The sequence below is a fragment of the Sinohyriopsis cumingii genome, chromosome 10, assembly GCF_028554795.1.
Source record: "Sinohyriopsis cumingii isolate HCF-2022 chromosome 10, ASM2855479v2, whole genome shotgun sequence".
In the NCBI taxonomy this organism is placed as follows: Eukaryota; Metazoa; Mollusca; class Bivalvia; order Unionida; family Unionidae; genus Sinohyriopsis; species Sinohyriopsis cumingii.
In genome coordinates this window covers 8109574-8128086 of record NC_142970.1, presented here as the reverse complement: position 1 = coordinate 8128086, position 18513 = coordinate 8109574, and the positions used below count along the sequence as shown (strand labels likewise).

The 18513-nt window shown below is 36.2% G+C and overlaps 2 pseudogenes across 1 annotated transcript; one reads left to right on the top strand and one right to left on the bottom strand.

Annotated features, from left to right (window-relative positions):
• Positions 1 to 6957: 6957 nt before the first annotated feature.
• Positions 6958 to 8206, top strand: LOC149789570 (uncharacterized; annotated as a pseudogene).
• Positions 8207 to 8320: 114 nt separating this feature from the next.
• Positions 8321 to 10607, bottom strand: LOC149789569 (uncharacterized; annotated as a pseudogene). Its single transcript, XR_016423889.1, has 2 exons — positions 10081 to 10607; positions 8321 to 9655 (listed from the first exon to the last, which is right to left on the bottom strand). The product of XR_016423889.1 is annotated as an uncharacterized LOC149789569 (transcript).
• Between the last annotated feature and the right edge of the window lie 7906 nt (positions 10608 to 18513).

The following is an 18513-nucleotide window of genomic DNA, read 5'->3' as shown; positions in this document are numbered from 1 at the left end:
CTCTGATCGTGGTATGATCCAAGCAGCTTTGTTTTTAACTTTTTGAAGTTTTTGGAGTAAATATTGAGATGAATCAGACATAACTGAGTTAAAATAGTCCAGTCTTGAAAGTACTAATGAACACACAAGTGTTTTAGTGGCATCAACTGAAAGATACCTGCAAATGGAACTGATGAGTCGCAGCTCAAGATATGCAGCCTTGCATATGTTCATGACGTGTTGGTGCAATATGAGAGTATTGTCCAGAGTAATACCTAGGTTTCGTACTGTCTGTGTGAATTTGTTGTTGGTGTTGCTCATAATTATTGTTTGAGGTAAAGGATGTGAATGAGAAAGTCTTTGTGTTGTAATCAGAATGGCCTCAGTTTTATCATATTCGTCTGCAGCTTGTTACAAGTCATCCATAATTTCACATCAGAAATGCACCTCTCTACACCTTGGATGGTAGCATCAACTTCAGTTGGGTGGCTAGATTTGTATATTTGGGTGTCATCAGCTTACAATTGGTGAGACACTGGATGATGATCTATGACACTTGAGAGCGAATGAGTGTACAGAATGAAGAGAACAGGTCCCAGAACAGACCCCTGTGGAACACCACAACATAATCAACTGGGCTGGAGTGTATTACATTTGCAGATACAGCTTGTGTCATGTTGACCAAGTAGAACTTGAACCACAAAAGGCTGTATCATGAATTCCAAATACATGCTGGAAACGGTGAAGTAATATATCATGATCTATTGTGTCAAATGCTGCAGACAAATCAAGGAGGGTGAGGGCTGTAATCTTTCTGCTATCCAAAGCAGAGACGATGTCATTAACTACTTTTAGAAGAGGAGTTTCAGTACTGTGGCCAGGGCGATATGCAGACTGTACATTGCTAAAAAGATTGTTTGAATTCAGATGAGATACAAGCTGGGATAGAACAACCTTTTTTAAGATTTTTATATGAATGGGAGATTAGAAACTGGGCGGTAGTTCTTTAAGTCGTTATGGTCTAGTGTTGGTTTCTTCAGCAGAGGCTTTACAATGGCAGTTTTGAAAAATGATGGGAATTCCCCAGATGGGAGAGAGATATTAATAAAATCAGTTAGTGAAGGCAATACTGGATCTAAGCACTCAAGCAGCAGTGCAGTGATGATGGAATTGGATCAAGTTCACTTGATTTTGGTACACTCTTCATCAGGATTGTTCGTACGAAATCCATAGAGACAGGTTAAAATACTGCTAATAGTTGCCGCTCAAATTATGTATCCCAACTGTATGGTGATGACGAGTCAAGTGAAACTGGTGTCAAGCTTGTCTCTAATGGATTGTACTTTGTCACGGAAGAACTTCGCAAACATGTCCGGAAGGTTGACTGGAGAGAAGGTAGTTGGAAGTGGTGTAGATTTGTTGCTTGACATTAGCTTGTTAGTAATCTTGAAGAGCTCTTTGCAGTTGGAACTTTCCATGATCTTAGTAGTGTAGTGGGCTGATTTTGCTGCATGGACTATATTTGTGGCATTCTTCTTAGCGGCTTCATAGATCTGCTTATGAATAGCGAGTCTGGTGGAAAGCCAAAGCCTTTCAGCTTTACGGCGGTCTCTTTTAGCAGTGCGAAGCTGGTCCCTAACACTGCTATGCCATGGAGAACACTTTTGAATTGATACTCTTCACTTGGTAGCTGGGTCATGTTTGTCGAGCAATGAACGCAGGCAGTTATAGAGTTGTTCTGTGTAGGAGGTAAGCAAGTTGTTAGGTTTGCTTGTATGTCATGCATTAGTTTGCAAGGTTGCTTCCAGAACATTCATTTAAAAAGGAAACAGACCCGTAACTCAACATCTGTAAACATGTTTATCTCTAAGTGATAATTATCTTAATATATAAACTAAAATCAGAAACAAGACTTAGTAATGTAATATGTTGTTTACAACAGCAAAAACACAACAAACATTTCTGGCCAAATCTGAAAACTGTCAGTGGTTACTGAATCACCCGAAGTCTGCCAAGATTTGTAGCAAGAAACCTCATTTTCCTTCACCAGACATCACGCTAGGCCCTTATTCCAACATCCTGAGTAGGCAAGACATTTTGCATGCCTTGGTTTCAGTTCCATATGATCCTGATATTTTGCAAAGTATGTTTCATATGGCAATGTGACAGATGTCCCATGCTATATTTTGTAACAGTTTTCATGAAAACATCTCTAAATATGGCTGAAATTATACGACACTACTTTTTTCATTAGATATGCAAGACCATTCTTAACTCCATAAAAAGCAATATCTCGCTTTTGACAAACAATAAAGCATGGTGGGTAGGAATAATCCACTTGATCATGTTCTGAGATACATGTTTTAAGTTTTGTTTTGCTATCACCAGATGAGTACAATACATGGTACACCAAACATCCATTCCCAAAATTATGAGCAATATTCAGTGCATTCCCCAAGAATCAATAGCAGTCCTCGTACCTCCATTATGGTGGGTGGAACCTCAAAAGTCGTTACGTACTTTATTATCAAACACCTCTTCTTTCTCAACTTAAATGCAATCAAATAACAATTTGGTCATGGAAATAAATGAAGTTTTCCTTTTTTACACAGTCAACCCAATTTTCTTCATGGAGTACATGTGCCCATTTGACTCCAATATCAAAACAGTTCTTTGTTTAAAGCATGAATAGCAAGCCAATAAAAAATTCTGACCAGGGTATGGAATGCAGAACTCAAGTTCAGAATGTGTCAAGACGGGTAATATATATTCTTTAAGTCAATGTGACCATGGAGTTTGAGCTCAAAGCCACAAAATCAGTTGATGTATTCCTTGTCTAAATGTGAGTCATCCACAAAATTTGGTCAAATTAGCTTATAGAGTACTTAAAGTAATTTGTTGAAACTGTATTTGGGGATCTTTGGCCCCACATCAATAGGTGTCTTTAGTCTCAAATGCATGACATCCACAATCTCTATTAGGTAACAAAGAACAGAAGATATTGTCAGTAAACTATATTTCCCTAAATGGTCAGTGACCCTGACTACAACATCTATGTAACAGTACGAATTTTGGAAGATGATTATTGTACCATAACTAAGTGGAATCTTGTTGCAGTCAAGGTGACATGTAACAATTAACTTTAGCGTATAGGCTTGGCCTGCAATAAATAGCTGCCTGTGAAAGATGGGATGCTCTGCCACATGGGATAGGGCATGATTGATTTTTAATTAGGAGATGCTGGAATAATGGTTAGAGATATAGAAGAGGTGATATAAATGTGGCGTTATGTGGCGGGAAATGCAACGTAGAGACAAACCAGAGACAATTCTGTGCCATTTGGATCGTGTGCATGTGATTTGGAATTTTAATGTAGCTTTCACAATTTTACAGTCATATCACTAGAAGTCTGCAGTAATGAAGTTTATAGTGATGTCTAGCACTAGGGTATCATGGCGCAGATATGTAGCATGATGTCCCACCCAGTCACATTATAGTAGGCTGACCAGTCCTAACACTAACCTCTTAATGCTAGGCGCCTAGCAATACAGTTGTTAGAAACATTTTTATTAATCTTTGGTATGACTGCTGGGGTTCAATCCCTCAAACTCCTGCATCTGAGGTGGACCCTCTGACCACTAGGCCACTGGAACAGTCTAGTGCCATTTGGAAACAAGTGTCTAAAATTAGTTTCCTGAATTCCTGAAGAGTTATTAATAAAGGCGGACCAGAGAGAATTATTCTAAGTTAAATCAGGAGTGTGCTTCCATGACAAAATTCAATGTTTTAAATATTCTTCCCCAAATACTTTGGCAGTCCAAGTTTTTCTGAGGAAGTGGATGTCCCACTCCAAGAAAACGAGAAAGTATGTTGTCTCATTAAAACATTGTCCATGGGATGGGTGTCTGGAAGTGAGGGACACGAAGACATTCAGTCATAGAAAAGAGAGCGTTTTTGGAAAGCATAAGGGGAAAAGAGATCTATATGTAAACCAGTGGGGCAAGACAACAGACAACCAAGTTATGGCGGAAGACCCAAATGAGGCTGGAGAGAGAGAGAAAAGAGGAAAAGGAATACAGTGACTCTGACTTTTCACAAACACTGACTTTTCACAAACACGTTTTATTGCTCACTCGACTCTATGATCAAATTTGTTTTATCGGTATAACAGAATGGATAACTGCATTTCTTATAAATTTTGAAATTCTATTTCTAAGAGAAAGTATATCCAATGTTATGTTCAATTTCATATTGTTTATGTCATTGATTAAATTGTTATTTTTTAAATACGGGGTAGGGGTGGGGGCTTGTGTTGTCCTATTTCATATAACTACTCAGATCTCTGTTATTCCTTCCATTAATTTCATATCTGACATTGTTATTTACTCAATCTGGGCAATAACACCACAGTCAATCATTTCCTTGATAACAATAACCAACAAAAGCGCCATGTAACAAGTGGGGCATTCTCTCTCAATCAATTAGTGTCTTTTTCATCTCCTATGTGGGACATTTACATGGTTTGGTCAAAGCAGTGAGTATGCATGTAGATAACCATCTTCAGTCTTTTAGTCCTAGTCACCCTGACTTTTGATCCCTAAAATTAATCAGACTCTTCCCAAAGGCATGCTGATCAAATAATGTGGTAATAACAGACTGTAGGAAGCCTAAATTATTTCTAACAAAATAAAGAACAAGCAGCCTGACATCTGGAAAACAGGTGCACATATAATATTATTAAATGGTTGTTGTATAAAAACTGTAAGAAGAAACATTAAGGTTGCCATACATTACAAGAAAGTACAGCGTATATGTATCTAGTCCAGAGGTCTCAAACTGATGGCCGATGGAATTATTTCCTGCAGCCCGCAACAACATATGGAATTTGTTGTTGCTGTTATTATAGGCTTTAATGCCAATTTTCAACGCAAGATAGGCTATACATGACAGCCAGTATAAATGGTGGATGAAGAACCTGGGAAAACCCCAGAAAGAACCACCAATCCACGAGAAGCTACCAGCAAGCTTTTTCACATACCCACACAGGCCGAGCCTGAGACTCAAACCCACACAGACAGAGGTGAGATGGCAGAGATCCATAACTGTGAGTGTTTTAGACCACTCTGCCACTTTGGGCCCCACGGAATTTGTAAAAAATTAATAATGCAATTTTTTTACAGTCAGCCAGTTTGATACAAATTGGATTGTCACATCATTTACTTCTTCTTTCCAACATTTCAACTAGCTACCACTTTTTAAATATGAACCACTTTTGACATGTCAAAACTTATTAATCTTTAAATTTCAATAAATGTCGAAACTCATTAATGTTTGAATTTAAATGTTGAAACTATCAAAGTTATATTTATTCCAAACATCTGACATAATGTAGTTTTAAGTTCAGCTATCAATTATAAAATTAAAATTTTAAAAACAGCTCACTGTTTGAGGTTTTCGTGCTCACATTTGTAATTCTAACAAATGAAAGGATGATACCAATTAATGCAGCAATATACTGATTAAAAACTACCAACACTTAACTGTCATGTAAAAAATTCCAGTTGCAACTAGTTTATCACTGGAAAAATATTTCAATATAAATTAAGGAACAATCCCTCACTTTTTATTTGTGTTTTCGAAACTGGTGAATTGGAAGATTCAAACTGCACCTTTTACTACTTGGATATACAAAAGAAAAAGTCATAGTGCAGCATGCATTTCAGTTACGTTTTTTAATCTAAGTATTTTTTCTCTTGCTGGGAGTTTACTATGCAAAAATAAGAGAAACTCCTGAGTAACATCTAATTTTCATGCACAAAATGTATTGTCATATTCCAGAAAATAACAACAACAACAATCTCCCAACTAAAACAACAAATCCTACTTTTGCTACAAAAAGATAACAAGAGTCTCTAGAATGGACTGATGCTTTTCTGAAAATTTCCAGGACTTGAATACAATATCATTTTTTTGGTAAAGACTAAGTGGACTGTTATGTATACTATATTCATTTTTTTAATGATTATGCACTGTTTTGGGTCATTCTTTTGTTGCTGTTGTTGTGGGGTTTAACGCCATTTTTCAGGACACGATAGGCTACAGGCCTTTTCAATAAGGGTTGTTGTCTCCCCCTAGTAGGAACTCTTCAATGCATCTGTTGCACATGCGTTAACTGCCGCTTCAACTTCCGTGGGCTACCCATTGATCAGCTGTCAAAGAATGCCTCTGGCAAAAACCCGCAAATATTGTTGCATTTGTAGCAATTTCAGAGGGAAGGAAGTAGATGGAAAAACAATATCATTGCACAGATTTCCTGCAAGATGTAAACTACGTAGAGTTTGGCTTCAGCGCCACGGCTAGTATGGAAAGATTTCACTTACACAGCTAACAGTCAAATGTGTTCCGATCATTTTGTGATAGAAGTGGGCCGTCAAAAGAGCATCCAGTGCCTTCAGTTTTCCCAAACAAGGTGTTTCAAACGTCGGTAAGTGGCTACATTGAGTACTATTATGCTCCATCCATTTTAAAAGAGATGTTATTCTGTGGTTTTTAATCAGCTGTAATCAATAGCATTGTGTATGCTTTTTAACAAATAGTCATATTCCATATTTAACTTATTAAGTTTACTCCTCTCTGTGATGTGTTACTTACAGATGTTCACAGATAACAAAAATTATGCATGTGTGTGTAGTCTGCTACTGCATTGTAGTTTAATTTGATGTTGTAATGACCTTTACCAACTGTTGTATTGTCTTTAAATCTGCTGTTGCCATTGGCACTGTAATGTCTACAGGTGCACAGGTACACTATAAATATGAACTAACTGTCTACCCATCCAGTACTTAAAGAAAATGCTGTAACGTACACCAGCACCAACTTTGAATATGTGCATGCTACACATGTATATGTAAATATTAATTAACTGTCATAAAAATTATGTTTATATTTGTATAATTATTTAATTTCAGAATCTGGAGAGTGAAACCTTGGAACTTGCCAATAGTGACTATCAACAAAATGAAGATATGGAACAAGGTGACATTGCTGAACAACAGAGTGATGAGGAGGATGATTCAAATGATATTTCAGAAACATTTATTGCAAAAACTGAATCACCTCTAAACATCTCTATATATTTACATGATTATTGTGGACCAATAAATTTAAATGATATTGCCGCCAGTCATATTAAAAACCAATCAACACAAACCAATACCCTACCAAGGATAGATGTTTCTACACAGTGTGATTTTAATAAAATGTCACCTGAACATGGCACACCTGTAAACAAAGTGACAACTGTAGATTGCGGGATACAGGTTAATTCACATGTTTTAACATTTGAGGATATTGAACATGATGAACAAAAATTCTATTTTGTACCGGAGTTCCAAATTCAGCTATTTTCAAGGCATTATTTGATGAAATTAAGGATGATGCTACAAGTCAGACAGCTCGTTATGGTGCTACAAGTGGAAAGGAACGCCCAAGACACTTGCGTCTGATAGATGAATTCTTTCTTGTCTTGATGCGATTGAGACTAGGCTTGTTACTGGAAGATTTAGCAGATCGATTTAACATTGGAACGTCGACATGTGGAATGAGTTTTAACAAGTGGATTGATTATTTGTATACACAGTTAGATTTTCTAATCCAATGGATATCAAGACGTGCTGTTGATGAACATATGCCACTATGTTTCAAAGAAAAATATCCAAATTGTAGGGTGTTAATTGACTGTATAGAGTTACGCACGGAAACGCCTAGTTCCTTACAGCACAAATCTTTGATGTACAGTGATTACAATTCACATATGACATGGAAAGGGCTAATTGGAATTAGTCCAGCAGGGGTTTTAACATTTGTATCAGATTTGTGGGCAGGGAGTGCAAGTGACAAACAATTTACTAAAGACAGTGCCCTGATTGACATGTGTGAACCTGGAGATGCCATTATGGCAGACAAAGGATTCCTTATTTCAGACATCACAACCACAAAAGGTGTCCATCTCATCATCCCTCCATTTAAACAAAAGAAAATACAGTTCTCCAAAAGAGAAGTGCAACAAAGACGAACAATTGCAAATCTTCGTATCCATGTTGAGAGACAGATGGAAAGGATAAAAAAATTAATATTCTTAAATCTGTTATGCCTATAAATATGTCACAACAAGTAACAAAGATATGGAAGATATGTACACGATTAACAAATTGACAGCCACCACTTTGCAAAGTAAATTAGTATTATATTACTTTAATTTATATGTATTACAGCAGTCTGTTATGATCATATGCATGAATTACTTTCAAAATGTTTGTGGCAATAATTTGGACCTTTAAAAACACCTGCCTTTATAACAACACATATTTTAAACTCATTTAGTAAACATGTCAACTGCAGTTTAAATAAAGAAAACATTAAACTCTTCAGTCCATACTGGTGTGTAGCTTTTTATTCCAATCTCATTGAGTCGATAAATTACTTGAAATGTCACCGTATGTCATTAATTTGACAATCACTTTTTTTCTATTTCTCGTCCTCACTGACCAAATGGTAGAGACGAACACCTCTAAGCACACGTGTTGTGTACATTTCAGGAATAATTCCTTTCAAGTAGAAAGAATTTAGTTTTTCTACCATAATATTCCAGAATTCTAGATTGAATGGAATGCGTTGAATAGATGGTGGTTGCTTCAAAGTCCAAACCACAAAATCACACCAATCCTTGCCTGTAATGGTCATTGGTCTTTGCACTTGAAAATAATATGCATGCTTCCTTTTTAAGATTGCACTGCCATGGTGGTCTAATGTGCAAAAGAAATCTGCATCTTGAGCACATTCACTTGAAGATTTAAATTTCCATTTGTCGGATGCTGGACACTTTATTTCCAGTAATCCTGAGGAATCTTGACAACAAGGATCATGAACAACTCCATCTGGACTTGCGCCTAAATGAGGAAAAAGTGTGTTAACATAAAGCCCACACGGTGTTACATGAAGATCTGGATGAGTTTGTGTGATGATATTTATGTACGTTCTCAGGGCTACAGGTTCATGATCCCTACCCCATTTGACATACTTGTTATCAAATGATGTATAGCCCATGATAACTTTTATTAAATTGTGTGGCTGAGTAGTTTCTTGACGCATTACCACTTGGCCAAACTTTGAACTTGTTATTCTCCCTTTGTGGTATTCCATCCACCTATTGTTAGTATGTTGACCTCTCGTTCCAGTTTCTATTTTGACACATTGTTCTTTAGAATAGGATATGTTTCTGAAGTCATTATGGAAATGAATTGCGGCGCTTTCAGAAAATAAATCTGTTTTATCAGAAAACATGAAGTCAATGTTGTCATTGAGAGATGGTATGATATCTTTTTCATCCTTGATCTTCTCAAAAATGGTTAACCATCCAGCTTTGGAGTTTAGTTTTAAAAGCTTTTGTCTAAACCTTTCAACATTAACAGTTGGTTTTAATGATGGCTCTTCAATATTATATGGTGAGCGGCGAAAGGAGAGATCCTTTGATTTCTGAGGACTAAGACGTCGTTTCCTCGGATCATTCCATTTTGTTTTGGCAGAAGTCGAAGTATTTGTCCCATCTTTGTTCTTTTCAGATATATCCACCAGTGCCTATAACAATGCTCCAATATGATTGCAGGCTTCACCCAGACTGAAAAAAACAAAGTCAAGAAAAATAACTGGTGTACAAGGTCCATCACTGTTATATATGTATAATTAAATATATACTGTAATAAGTGATTAAATTTAATTAGGGGTAGGGTTGGGTGGAGTATGTTGTAAATGCATAGCCATATATTTTTAATATTATTCCAATTTATTTTTTTAAGTATAATTAATGAAGTATGATGCACATGTTAGAATATATTTGGGTATTTTTTAAACCTAGAACATGGATATTTAAATAACCAACTAGGACAGGATATGCAGATTTATATCTTAAGCCAATCTGAGAAGATAGGAAAAGTTATGTCCTTTTTTCTTGAACAAAAAGATTTGTGTGGCATCCGGGCTTGACATTAATCTGTTAATAAAGCAAGTATCACAAGGCAAAATATATAACAATGAAATAGTTACCCAACTGTACAATTGCAGTCTGCTGAATTTACATTTCCATTGACTTTGGACAGATTGACCCATACAGTATAATCCTTCTTATCACTGTTTGGTAGTGACGGTATCACTTGACATCTCACGTAACAATATGAACATTCCTCCGAAACATTGTTAAATTCAACATTGTGGACGTGCCGGTCTTGAAAAAAAAAAAACACTTCACTCTTCAACTGTCGCTTTGCCATCATTGTCTAAACTAAATAATTGTAAATGTCATTATCTGTAAAATTGAGATTGTTACACAGATCTTTCGTCCAATTATTCAATGACGACGGCAATGTCATTTTCTCACCAAGAGGAGTCACCAGTTTCTCGGTTGTCCTTGAATTGTGTCCCTGTTGATCGTTTAACGAAACACAATTTACATCTTGTAGACCCAATGCTTTAATCCCCTTCGCTCGCTTGACTAATTCTTATTTTCTCCCACTAACATTCTGCCCATGCTGTCTCAGGTAAGATTTAAGTTCCGGGATTTTCACATTTCCAAATTGTCATCGTTTAAATAGCTCATTGTAGCGAGTAATCAAAATCGATAAACATAGCCCCCGGAAGTTTATTAAGTGATGACAGCGCCCCCTATCTAAGGGAAGTAAGTAACTTATTGAAAAATCCTATACATGGCGGTCAGTATTACTGGTGAGGAAGAACCCGGGAAAACCCCGGAAAGAACCATTGAACCACGAGAAGCTATTGGCAAGTTTTCTCACATACCCACATTGGCTGAATCCGAGATTCGAACTGGCAAAGACAGAGGTAAGATGGCAGTGATCCATAACGGAGAGCGCTTTAGACCACTCGGGGCCCCGGGGCATTTTGTAAAGAACATATTAAATAGTTATTTTGTCCGTTATTGTGGGATTTTACTTTAAGATAATGTAATTTTGTTTGTAAACATGTTAACTTGGATGTGAATTCAGGACATTGGTATTCCCCTCTGAAAAACATGATCTACCTGGCCTTTTCTTAACAGCTTGCTAATATTTATGTAAACAGACATGACCTTTTTTTTCTTTTTTTTATATACAAATTTGATGGAAATTCTACTAAGATGACAGACTATTTCCCAAAAACGGTTTATTGCAACCTAGGTCAAGAAAGAAGGTACATACATCATACATGTAATGTTATTTAATTCAGAATTACTATTCCTATCTTAACATTTGTTGTGGAATTGGTCCTTTAGAAGTGTTCAATACTTAAATGAGGATATTTATTTATTTTAATTACCACTTTTCATTGGAATTATAAAATTTTCATTGACTTTAGGATAAAATCACTCTCTAAGGATTATTGTGAATTAATTCAAGGTCATATTCTAGGTTACATCAATTTGAAACAGCAAGACCATTCACATATCAGAACATGCAAGATTAGAATTTATTTGGAACACCAATGGAATTCATATGGAACATTACACTTTTGGAATGTGATAGAATTTATAGGACTATCTGGGATTTAGTTCACAATACTGTTAAATTCCTTTTATTAAAAGGAAATAAATTTTCTGTTGAGTTTTACTAAACTTGATGATCTTTTCTTTTACTTAGTTGAAAACCATAGAGTTGTAACAAGACAACATTAAAAGTCTTTTAGTGAAATACTGATGGCAATATAACTATCCATGCTTGGGGGGCGGTAGTGACAGCAAACATTTTCAAGACAGCCAATGTAACATCAATATTGGGTCTACCAATGGCAACAGCTAGGTATCATAAGTCTGTTGGTGAAAATTGAGCAGTGGATCCCTCAGGGGTGTAAAATTGAGGGTACAAAAAACCCCTAGGTGTCAAAACTGGGGGTCAAATAAAAAATGTGGGGGTCAAAAATAACTGACAAATTTTCATAAGACTCGTACATTTTCGGCTTGAAATAGGATATTGCATACTCTCTCTCTCTCTTTTTCTAAACATACAAATACACCAACATGCACAGTTAACAAACAAATGCATTGTCCATTCAAAGAATAATTTTATTAGTTCATTTTTCTTTTAAAGTCATACTTTTAACAGTCTCCTCAGCAATATTATAGCCCAGCATATTACATATTAGCCAATACAAAAAGCCAAATAAATTTTTGTAACCAAATGGGAGTTAATTTACTGCCTTTCATCAAATGTGTACTATCATAGGTTTCATTGTACTTCGTCCTAGAACACATTTATCCAAATATCAAGGAGGATACTGATTCATCTTCTTTCTATTAAGTTACACATGAACTTTAAGATCTTTATTTTTTGCAGTAATAGTTAAAAACCAACAAAATCTGCAATGACCCGCTGATTTTGTAATCCAAATAATGCATTTGTCTCTGCAAGTTTACTGATTTCTTTGTTGTGAAATAATGTCTTAGGTTATAATGTGTTCTCCAGATATCTTATGGCGCACAAGGGCCTATTTTTAAAAATTTTAAAATCCTGTCACGAAAGGATTATTCACTTTTGCAGTCTTTGCAATCATGCGATCAGAAGTCACACCGGTAATGATAATGAATATTCCAGTCAAGGGAATAATTTTCTCGATGTTTTATTAAAGTTAGATCCAAAGTTACTCTTTTGTGTTCTGCTTCTTTCACTTTCTTCGCTAATGCTTTTTAGTGCATGACGTTTTAATCTGGAGATCCCTTTCTAGTGCAACGAGCCTTGATGTTAAATATCTAGAACAGCTTGCTGAGCTCGATGGAAATCGCGAGAAGCTGGCGAGATTAGGGGAAGCTTCTCCGTCATAACATTGCCTAAGCTAGCCTGGTTCATTGTCTTATATGTTCCCTGCGTTGCACTTTGCTATACGAATAGAGGAGCGAAAGGTAGGGAGCAAACAAAGCGGGGATCCAGTCAATGCCTGTACGCGAAGTATGTACGATGCTATCCATCGTCCAATGCATTGGGTATTAAACAAATCATGATCATATTATGAAAATCCTTTGCGTCAAAAAAAAAACGCACGGTAACAAAATGTGTGCGTCAATTTTCTCCAGCGTGCGTCCCTGACGCACACATGTGCGTAAAGGGAAACACTGTGAAAACCCTGTGTTGATATCAGCATACATTTAGGAGGAGCAGAGATAACAACACTTTCAACATGGCCAGCATGGTGGTCATACTGTGAGTCATTTTACATTGTTTTCATTCAGGACTAACTAGACATCAAAAGAACTCTTCTGACGAATATCCATCTCAAAATGACTTTCCATTGAAGAGTAGAGCAAGAATTTCCAAATGAATGTTGGGTCATCAGTTTAGCATAATTGTCATTTATGACCAACTAGACATCACAACGTCTTTCAGTTAAAACGCCATGCTGAATTGACTATTAAATTGGTCACTGTGGTGGCCTGAGTGGCACCATTTTCATTAGACACCTTAAGTTTTTAGTAAAATCCACATGTTAATAAGAAATCCATTTAGCACAAAATGTGATGACAAAGTTCTCAAAATGGCCACTATGATAGCCATATTGGATTTGTGAACATCATCATTGTCACAAATGTATTTGCTATGAAGGAGTAATGATAAAAAGCTTATAAGATTGATCAAGGCTGTGACAGCTATAATGGAATTCAGATCAGCACCCTTTAAATTTAAGACCAACTAGACATCATCAGAAGTCTTTTAGTTAAAACATTATATCACCATCCATTTAGAAGTAATGACAAGATTTTAAACTTGACGATACCTGTATGTTAAGACTTCTGGTGAAAACTCTGTTTTCATATTGGATGACTGAGTAGCAGCGTCTTCATTTATGACCAACTAGACCATGAGATGAATGCGTGTATAAGAAAAGGTTCACTGCCATCATCAATGTAGTTTAGGAGATTTGACAACAAATTAGCAGTAACAGACGAATGGATGGATAACAAATGATGCATGATAGACAATCATATAACCTCTTCTGTTCTATGACAAGTAAAGCTAAAGTACATATACTTTACTCAACACTTCTTTCAGTAACGAAAACCGGACATCGGGAAACAGAAATTGGATTACTTAACACACGTTATGAATAAAATACTGGTTCTGGATATATATTCAAATAAAAAGCGGCCGCTTGTGGGGGGTAAATTTTATATTATTGCACTAATATGCTGGCCGCTGGTTGTGTTAGCCGGGTGGCCTTTCGTGAGGGGTACTTTTGAACACAAACTCGTCAGTGCCAATGGATTCTGACCGTAAGGAGCGGGTGGCCGCTGGTCGGGTGGGTGGGGGGCCGCTCAAGAGGGGGACTACTGTAACAGTAACAAGAATTTCATGACGGTCAGTGGCAGCCATACTGGTGGTACCATTTTTATTAGGGACCAGCTAGATGTCAAGTGAAAACAGAATGCCTGAATAGTGATAACAATATTTTAAAGATGGCCACTGTGGTCGCCATATTGGATGTCAGAGCAGCACCATTTTTTAGACCCTGGGATCAATGTGACTGTAAAGCTTCAGGTCAATCCTATAAGTAGCTTAGGAGAAGCAGCAACAAAACAACTTGTGTTAACACACACAAACAATAGACTACTGAAGACAGTCAACAGACCATCCAAAATCAATTCTGGTGTAAGACCAGCAGAGCTAAAAAAAAAAACAACACAATACATGTATCTATTAGTTTAAAAACAAATTTAATTATTTTAAAAACAAATTTATCTTGAGTTAAAAGAAAACAAAATATCCTATTGAAAGCACCCTCCCCCACTACTGGCTGGTTCCTTGCAGGACTTCAAAGATGGTCACAAATATTCAACAGTCAAACCATACCATCTTTTATGTAACGTTCTGAAATTGTGGATCAACATTTTTATAGCTATTGCGGCCATTAATTTGTGAAGTAAATGTTCAATTAACAACAGTAATAATCAAAGGTTAAAAGCCTAAAGATACGCATGTAAACAACATAGAAACAAGGTGGGGGCCAGTTAGTATGTGCATATAATGGGCATTGTTATATAAAAAAATCATATTGTAACTGCAGGTACTTGTAATTCCTCATGAACTTCCATCATATGTGATATCATCAATTTTACATTGAAATGCCTATATTATGCAAGTTTAGTTGTGAAATGGGTGTCTCAGGTAGATACGATCGTATTTTTGTTATTGACAGAATAAACAAGCAACAGTCACATTGAGTCAAACTGCATGATCAACCAACCTCTTCTATAATTTGGAATATTCTTCCTACTGGCTACATTGCTAGATCCCTGTTATGTCTACAAATCCCTGCAATGCATCTGCAGTAATTACAATGTGCTTTCGGTAAGGCAATTGCAAGCCAGCAATTATTTTTGAAAATATTGAGATGGCTTTTACGGAAGCTGATTAGGCCAATAGACCAGCATGTGCATCATGCTTAAAGGTATCACTTCGGAGGTTAAACCTAGAAGTGGGGAAAACATCTAGGTAATATATCAGGGTGTACACCTTACATTGTATTATTGGGATTAAGTGTAAAAAATTCCCATTACTTAAAACTAAAACTGTACAGCCATTTTTCTGACATGTGAAAACCTTAACATTCCAGGCACCACATACAAATATTTGTTGCTTAAGATATACCAACACATTATATTTAATAACCCATGTTATTGGGTGTAGGATAAAATCCACACAAAGAAATGAAGGATAGGACATAATCCCCTCTGCCAGAACAAGTTTTACCTTTTATTAAGGAATTTCATGATAAAACAATAATATTACGGATCAGGTTTTATGAAATTCACAAAATAAGTCAAATACAATACACTCAATTCTTAGTCTATCTCTATGCTAGGAATACTCTATTTCCAATGGATATGGTATACTTTAAAAATGCAAGTGTTAAAGAACAGCTGAAGGATTTAATGTAATGGATTAAAAGTATATGTAATGATGCTTATAAAAGTGAGGTGAACAACAAAAGTGCGTGCAATAAGTCCTTATATCATTAGGCATCTTAATATCCTTATCTATTTCATTTATCTACTCAAAGGTGAATCAAATGGTCCATGGCGACACAAAAAGATGCATACCGCCATGTCGGCCTATTCTGCGCAACGATACATCATTTCAATAAACATTTGAACATGTGCTATTTTGGGTCAAAAATCCATTTTGTATTCAGAAAGAAGAATTGTACATTAATTAAGAAAAGCGATATTCATAAAGTGTACAAAATATCCCACATTTAGACTCGAAATGCAGATAAAAATGTGACTTCTAAATGGCGACATGAAGACCCACTTCATGACCTTCTTGAACCTGTAACCCCAAAAATTTGATTTACTGTGAATCTTTAATAATCATATAAATGAATACATATATAATAGTAATAATAATAATGAGGACTTTGTATAGCGCCTAATCTTTAGAAGCTGTAAGCGCTTTACAACATTAGACAACACCTATAAGATAAGAAACATAATAATATTATTACAAAAACAAACAACCTGAAATTAGAAAAACATTAAAAAATAAAAAACATGCTGAGAATATTTCAGGTAGGAAACATTATTAGGTCTTTAAGTTTGTTCTTGCAGTCGAAATAAGTGAGTTTTTAAAAGATGGAAATGTGTACCTTAAAACAAAACTGTATTTTTATCCAAGTTTCCAATTTTGCAAGAAGTTGTCCCAAATGTACAAAATCGTCTGCTACCCGACGTGTCTACTTGCCGCTAAAACATAAATTCTCAACGAATTCCCTGGCGTATAGTCTGTTTCTAAATTATGTAGAATTTTTTCCCCATCAATAAGACATTGTAAACACATTACATCCTATTTATTGTTGTTTCTCTTTCACTTAATAGCTTATTTTTCATAAAATGTTGGGGGCCTCAAGTGGCCGAGTGGTCTAAAGCGCTATTCGTTAAGGATGACTGCCATCTTACCTCTGTCTGCGTAGATTCAAGTCTCGGATTCGGCTAATGTGGATATGTGAGACAGCTTGCCAGTAGCTTCCAGTGGGTCGGTGGTTCTTTCCGGGGTTATCCCGGGTTCTTCCCCCACCATTAGTACTGGCTGCCATATATAACCTATCGTGTGCTGAAAAATGGCATTAAACCCTACAACAATAACAACATAAGATGTTGAATATTACTAACTTTTTTACAAGATCGGCTTAGTTTGCTTAATATCTCTTGTCATTTATTGGCATTTTTACGTTGAATTTTGTAAAACACACTATAAACCTGACCCAATTACTCGACTGAACTGCAGACAAAAACAGTACAAAGCATTACATTTCATTTCTATAGCAAGATGGATAAACATTACAACATCGTTTCAAAGCTATGCGCAGAATAGGCCAACATATCGCGAGTCAGGAAAACAATGGGGTGGGGTGGTATCCCCTGTGTCCAAAATGAATATTATTTTGAACAGAATATTCTGGTGACAATTGCATCTTTTCAAATGGTAAGCATTGCTGCATTTTACTTTTGTCACTCGCTCAAATTCGGTGTGCGTTTTGCTTCAGTATTGGAAACAAAAACCTTAGGTGCGCAGAAATGCCCGACAGCAGTGTATATATATTGTTTTGGTTAAAAAAAATGTTTAAGAGGGGATAAACTTGTACTGGGGGAGGGAATTATGTCTTGGGAGGTGGGTGTTGTTCTGGGGTTATTTTATCTGTACCCGATATTCTTTATAGGTAATCCTCGTGTATGTCCTGACGGGCGAAAACGACGTTACTCCAAATAGTCAGTCATTTATAGGTAAACTACCCTAAGCAATGATACGAGATACACCCACCCACCCCTATAATGGTGTGGCATTGTGTAGTATCTCCAGCATCTAAATTGCATGTAGATTAAATCAAAAGCCAATCTTTAACCTACAGTATGCACTATATCTAAGAATGATGCAAGTCACTGCGAGGTATTTTGGCCCAGTTTGCAACTGGAGTTATTGACGGAATAAATAGGCAACAGTCACATTCAGTCAAATTGCATGATCAACCAACCTCTTCTATACTTTGGAATATTCTTCCTACTGGCTACACTGCTAGATCCCTGTTACATCTATAAATCTCTGCATTACATCTGCAGTAATTACAATGCGCTTTGTGTAAGGCAACTGCAAACCCGCGATTATTTTTGAAAATTTAGAGACAGCTTTTCCGGAAGCTGACTAGGCCAATATATAAGCATGCACATTACGCTTGAAGGTATCACTTCGAAGTTAAACCTAGAAGTGGGCAAAATATTTAGATAATATGCGGGGCTATGGTATTTCATTATATATGCTGCTAACTGTGCCATATGTAAAACGATGATGATCAAAAATAAACTTAAAATCTATCTTAGTGTAATAAAACATGCACGCTACCAACAAAGATATACATAATATACATGATGTCGCCGAAATGTTGCACCGCGAATATATATACAAAATTTAAAATTGAAATATCTAAGCATCCTTTTAAATAAAGTTG